Genomic DNA, 7028 nt, shown 5'->3' with positions numbered 1-7028 from the left:
ATGTAACCCTTCATAGTGCTGGTGATGCCGACATTTTTATTCCGATCAATCTCTACACCGTTCAACTCGTAGCGAACTTCCTCAAACAAATGACGAACGGCCATATTGATCAATTTCGTAACCGTCACCGCAGCCACACCATCATCCTTTGTGATTTTTCCGTGAATGTGTAGAGAGCTTTTACTGGGTAGTAGACACAAGTCTTGATGTTGAACAACAATATGGATTTCATCGTTGTTCTGGAAGGTGGATGATGCAAACGGTTGATGAGCATGAATCTCAGAGTGCGCGATCGATTCATCGAATACCACAGGTTTCTGTATTCTTATTATTTCTTCCATGGTAACACACACAGGATGCAGCGAACGCGAATTTTTATTTTCCAAAATTTCCACGTAATCGAAGACCTAGGCTCTGGAGAAACCGAGCGGTCAGAGGTGTCAGTCTCGTAGGCGGTGTAAACGTTGTCAGAGGTGTTGGGCGACTGACGATTTTTGGCCATGACGTTTGACTGTTATAACTTTTGCCAGACTTTCTCGTCTCAAACACGATACCCATTATTTGAGTGATTTCAAGTGTAAACGTACAGTAATCGTTTCGCCGCGAAAATTAATCAGCTCGTCGTCTTGATTGACTATTCTCAGCTGTAAATGATGTATCGACTGTACGGCGATTGGCAGGTAAATGACGTTGGTGGGCACTTCGACAATCTTATATCCGGATGGAACGGTTGGGAAAAATTCGTGAATCGTGTGAGCTCGACGCCCGTTTATGTACGCCCCTGTGGTTATGCTACACTCAACGCGTAAAGTATTAACCTTCAGTATGGCTACGGGTAATTCAGATTTATGAGTAACGTTTCGTGATAGCTCAACCGCCTTAAATCCCAATAATCGGCCGATCGAATCTTTGGGCTTAAAGTCTAGCACATGATTGCATGTGACTTCACTGTTCAGCTCATTGTTGTTAGCTGTCAGGCTGAGGGTGATGTCGGAGGGTAGCTCCTTATGTAGAAAATTTTCAATATCCTCAATTTCATAGCATCCCGTGGGTATCGCGATGCTCTCTCTGCTGTTGTCCGCTCGTTTCAGGTGAAATTTATCACACCTCTCATGAATATTGGGTATTGAATTGAATGTCAGGAACTCGACGAGTCCGAGAACATAGTTCTTCTCTGGTGATAACTAGATTGGGGGGAAATATTGAGCCTCCAGAACGGAGGATGTGCCTGACAGTGTTAACGTCAACGATTCCGGCATGACTAATGCTTGCTCATGTAACACCTGTCTTTTTATAGTTGTTCGCTGAGAAATTTGAGACACAAGTGGCCGTAAATCACAGTATCATATTCTTGATACCTCTTATGATTGTATTCAACGCTGCCAACACCGAGATACATCATCAAGTCCTTAGGCGGTTTCAAATCACCGAAACTATCGAAATACACAACATGGTCACCATTTTTCTTGTACGCCACCCAATGTGTCCCCGGACCGTTTTTATCATCAAGATTAATAATTGCGGATTCTCGCATTTTTGGTCCTGATTTCGGCAGATCATTCCGCATGAAAACACCTCGAAAATGTGAAATTTTCATATTTTTAGCATAGTTGCGTAAATCAATGTTGGTGAGAGCTCGGTGTGGCAGCTTTACTAGTTTTTTGCCGGACGTAAGTACAGGCCCATTCCGCTGCGGTAGGGTCGCAGGTATAATCCCTTACCCAAAGCAATCGCCTCCATTGTTGCATTGTGCCGTTTGGCCTCTTTCAACTGATGTTTGTTGGCACTAGCTTCGTTGACAGCTTTAGCTATACCCGCAGCACCACCCGCAAGAGCCCCAGTAGCGCTTAGACCGGCCAGAATTGGAATGAGAAACGGTAGGATGCCGCCAATTTTATCAGGCACAGGTATAACGCGAGGCATACGAATATTCTTCCCAGTCCCACGCGCGGCCGCACGAGCACCCGCCAACGCCGACTCGATGGCTTTATAACCCGGTCGCATGGCGACCTTTGCTGCCGTGATGATGGATTTAAGATTCACAGTTCTCTTCCGCTGTTTACTCTTTCCGTCAGTTCCAGATTTCTTCTTCGCAGCCACTCCAAGTTTCGGCCGCTTTGCAGCTAAGCCCATTCCGAGTTTAGATTTAGCTTTCATGGTGTTGGTGACTCCCCAGGCTACCGCCTTTTCACCCACACTAGCGTCCTTGGCCAAGACGCGATTCCACGCCTTCTCAGCGAGCGCTTTGTCGGCAAGATTTCTCGCTGCGGTATCGCGATTCTTTGCGTATGCAATGTCGTGGTCTTTACACGCGGCATCCAGCGGATTGATCCCCAAATCTCCACGAGCCAACCTCTTGGTCAATTTCGTTCCAGGTCCGCAGTACTGATACCCTGGCACATGCAATTCAACTGGGAGATGATTGATGATTTTATTTAACAAACCACCACCGCGTTTTTTCCGTGTGCACATCCTCATAGTCAGGCAACAACTAACGTGACTTCTATAAAAGGCGGAATTTATATACCGTCATCTCAGTTTTCGTTGTCATGCTAACGAAGCATCATGAGATTTCAAGATCAGCCCGACAAACTACCTATCGCAAATTTCGATAAAATGGTTCGACGTGGTAAGAGGAAGATAGAGAAACGACATGGAAAATTGCTGCCAAATACCGTGAGAGCAATTTTTTGCGGACCATCCAATTGCGGTAAAACTAACGCTCTTCTCGCACTCATCACCCACAGCAATGGATTGCGATTCGAAAATGTCTATGTCTATTCGAAATCTCTCATCCAACAAAAGTATCAATTTTTGCAAAAGTTACTAGAACCTGTGCTGGGAGTGGGTTATTTCCCGTTTCACGAGAACGATGAGGTTGTAAAACCGGAAGATGCTCGCCCCAACTCTGTTATGATTTTCGACGATGTGGCTTGTGAAAAGCAGGATAATATCAGAGCATACTTCAGCATGGGCAGGCATTGCGACATCGATAGCTTTTATCTAAGTCAAACGTACGCGCGCATTCCAAAGCACCTAATGCGTGACAATGCAAACTTATTGGTGCTATTTCGGCAGGATGATATGAATCTGAAACATATCTACAACGATCATGTGAACACGGACATGACGTATCAGCAATTTAAAGACTTGTGCTCAGCATGCTGGAATGATGACAATTACAGTTTTACCGTAATTGACAAGGATAGCGAAATCAATGGGGGGCGATATAGGAAGGGGTTTGACTGCTTTATAAGCATAAACTAACATAAACTTGCACAGTTTCGTTGCAACAATCGAGCCTGCAACATGGAGAGTGCCAAGATTCGTGAGCATAGCGATACATTGAGTGAAATATCAAAAGCATCCGATGTCATACGGCTGAAGCATAAGATGCTCAAGCTGGACAAGGACACGACCGAACAGGTTATGGGAGAGGTATTCAAGCCTTTAGTAACACCGCTGCAAAAATTGGTGGATACTTCAAAGCTGCAGCAGCAGCATATTAAACGTGAAATTAAAACGGAACTACCGGATGTGACAATAAAAAAAGAAGAGGAAAAAGATGACGAGAGTGCCGGGGATGTTGATGATGATAAGGAGGATGAGGATATGGATGTGGGGAATTTCATGGATGCAAATGATAAAACACTGAAGTTTGGTGAAATTTCTACTACAAGTACACCGGTGAAGAAAACAACGGATTCCACAGCACAATATTTGAAAATGTTCAGCTCAAGTAAGAAGAGGGATTTGGATACTACATACGGCGTTCGAAAGTTGACAAGCGGTATAATGATTGGCGATACACCGATCAATTTCGCTGATAATCTGGTCAATGTGGGGAATAAAAGTTATGAGAGAACACCTGGATTACTCGAATTACTGTTTAAAAAATCACCCGATGCATCGGTTGTAAATGACGCGGACAAGAATAATTATATAAAAATTGTAACGACGACAAATGCGCATCGAAAACGTTACCAAGCCGATGGAAGCCTTCGAGATGATTTAAAAAGTGCAAAGTATAGAAATTTCATTGCACAACACGTTGGCTCGCCGAAAAAATCAGGTAAAGGCTCACCCGTCTATAAGATTGCGTGAAAGGAGGGGCAAGATGTCGATTACGTCTACTGGGATGATCCAAATGAAATTGTAGATCGTCTCCGGCTGCTTATGGCGTCACAGGCTGCAGGCAATACCAGCCATTCCAACGAAATAGTCTCCATTATTGAGGAGTTGCGTGAGGCTGGAATCGTTTATTAGCGGCGTGTAAACATAAAATCATCATTTGTTCAGTGACCGTCCAGTGATGAGCATAGAAATATTCGGGCGACACTCGGAGCGTGGTGGGGGTAAAAAATTTATTCGAGGGCCTCCGGGTGTTGGATTCAAAATCACCAGCGACAATCAGTATGATTTGGACGGTAAACAATTGTGTAACATAGCTGATCCGCAGCACTCCACCGACGCCGTTTCCTTAAAAGTTCTCAATACCGCTTTACAGTCTATGGCTGTGGATATTGTGGATACTTTTGAATCAAATTTTGAGAGTTTCGCGCATAATCACAACGAGGAGTTGAAACAGCTACGCATAAGTAAGAAAATCATTGAAAATACGTTGAATCGCATCAAACATATTGGGGAGCAGGCAACACCAACGTTGGGACAGACCAGCGGGGAATTAGTATCGATTGAGGAACCAGAGTGGTTGGACGACAATTCGAAAAATTGTAAGGTGAAAAGTTGGGAACAATGAAGCCTGCAATAGCTACCGAACTTCACAGACAGGCTCGACGCAACTATCCGCGCCGATTCGTAGATGTACGCGGACTGGATAAGACCTGGCAAGCTGATCTCGTCGATATGACCGCATACAGCTCGTGCAACAAGGGATACAAATACCTACTAACAATCATCGATATATTTTCCAAGTACGCGTGGGCGGTGCCGATAAAGTCCAAGAGTGGGAAAGATGTTGCCGCCGCCATGAAATCTGTACTGATCCAGAATCGTATACCTACACATCTGCACGTTGATCGAGGCAAAGAATTTTACAACAGCGAATTCAAAGCCCTCGTGAAGCATCACAATATCAACATGTATTCGACATTTAGCAACTTAAAGGCGTCGATATGCGAACGTTTCAATCGAACATTGAAGAATAAAATGTGGAAGCGGTTTACTCTCCAAGGATCGTACGAGTGGATTAATATTTTGGATGATTTAATGAAGTCCTACAACAACACCAAACATCGCACGATTCGGATGAAACCGGTGGATGTTAGCACGGAGAATAAAAAACAGCTGTATCGTAGCGTGTACAAGCCTCGGCAAATCAAACGAAGTGATCGAGCGCGGAAATTCAGTGTAGGCGATCGAGTTCGAATCAGCAAGTACAAGAATGTATTTGAAAAAGGCTATACACCCAATTGGACGACTGAAATATTCACCGTGAGTGAGGTGAAAAATACCAATCCACCCACCTACAAACTTATCGATTATCAAGATCATCCCATCGAGGGGGGCTTCTACGAGGAAGAGCTCGCCAAAGTGAAATATCCCAACGGCTACCTTGTGGAGAAAGTATTACGCAAGCGGGGGAATCTGTTCTATGTGAAGTGGTTGGGTTTTGATAGTTCGCACAATAGTTGGATAAATAAAACAGACATGTAACATAATTTGTATGTATTTTCCGAATTACAATAAAAGATTTTGAATATACAAATATTTCCACATTTTATCTCCTTTGTGCGTACATGTGCCATACTCTGTACTACGAAAATAATAATAATAATAATAATAATAATAAAAGTGATAATAATAATGATAATATGCAATTTTGCCATACGATTATTACACATTTTATTTTTTGGAAAACTTTTTTTCATTTTCTGAAAACTTTTTTTCGTTTTCTGAAAACTTTTTCATTTTCTGGAAACTTTTTTTCATTTTCTGAAAACTTTTCTTCATTTTCTGAAAACTATTTTTACGTGTTAATCAAATGGGAAAAAAGTTTTCTGAAAACTTTTTTTCATTTTCTGAAAACTTTTTTTCGTTTTCTGAAAAGTTTTTTTCATTTTCTGAAAAGTTTTTTTCGTTTCCTGAAAATTTTTTTTCATTTTTTGAAAACTTTTCTCGTGGTAAACGAATAAATATGAATAATTGCTTGATATATCAATAATAAATAAATAAACAATTGTTGAGTATATGAATTCGCATTTTGAAACTTCAAATCCATTAAATATCGCATCGATCGTGAAACGTTTCCGCCCGATGGTGGATCTTTCGAGGTGTCAAACATCAAATATTTACATCAATTCTATGTCTACGGTTTATCCTATAGCTATTGGGGGGCTGGGACAAACCCCCAAGGTACGGTGTCAGTCTGTCCAGGTATCAATTGCCGCTTGTCATCCTGCCAACTCAGTGCCAATTCTTTTTGTACGATCGTGCTTACTTCGTGTTTTTTGCTGCGTATCAAACACTGTGGAAGAGTCAACTCTCGGTAAGCCGTCAGACAGCGCTTATAATCATCAAACGTGATGCTATTTATCGATGAATTTCTTACACCCTTGGCACGCTTACTCACTTTTACGCCACTGTCATATTTTTCTCCATCCTCACCCATCGTAGTAAATGTGTACAGCTTCGCTCGCAGTCCCACAAACTCTGTCATAATTTTACCATTTTTTTCATCCTTCATTAGCCCTAGTTGTTTTTTGTTTTTAAGGGGAATACCATACACATTGTCGGGCGGATAGTCAGAGGTGTCAAACATTGTATCTACATCACGTTTGATGATATCGTAGATATTAGGCACATTGAATTGATAAATAAGGCTGTCTGTGTCGGTATACATCAATTTAGCCTGTTTATTCGAAAAGTTGGTTTTAATATAATTATAGTGGAAGTCGTAGAGAAAGATTTTTGACAGATCTAGAATTGATGCGCCGACATAAATAGGTTTGGCGAAGTGAACTTTGACACGATTCATTTCAATGATAACCATATCAGTGTCAAATACG

Source organism: Neodiprion fabricii, chromosome 6, assembly GCF_021155785.1.
Source record: "Neodiprion fabricii isolate iyNeoFabr1 chromosome 6, iyNeoFabr1.1, whole genome shotgun sequence".
Lineage (NCBI taxonomy): Eukaryota > Metazoa > Arthropoda > Insecta > Hymenoptera > Diprionidae > Neodiprion > Neodiprion fabricii.
The sequence above is the reverse complement of the archived record's forward strand: the minus strand, read 5'-3'. Positions refer to the sequence as shown.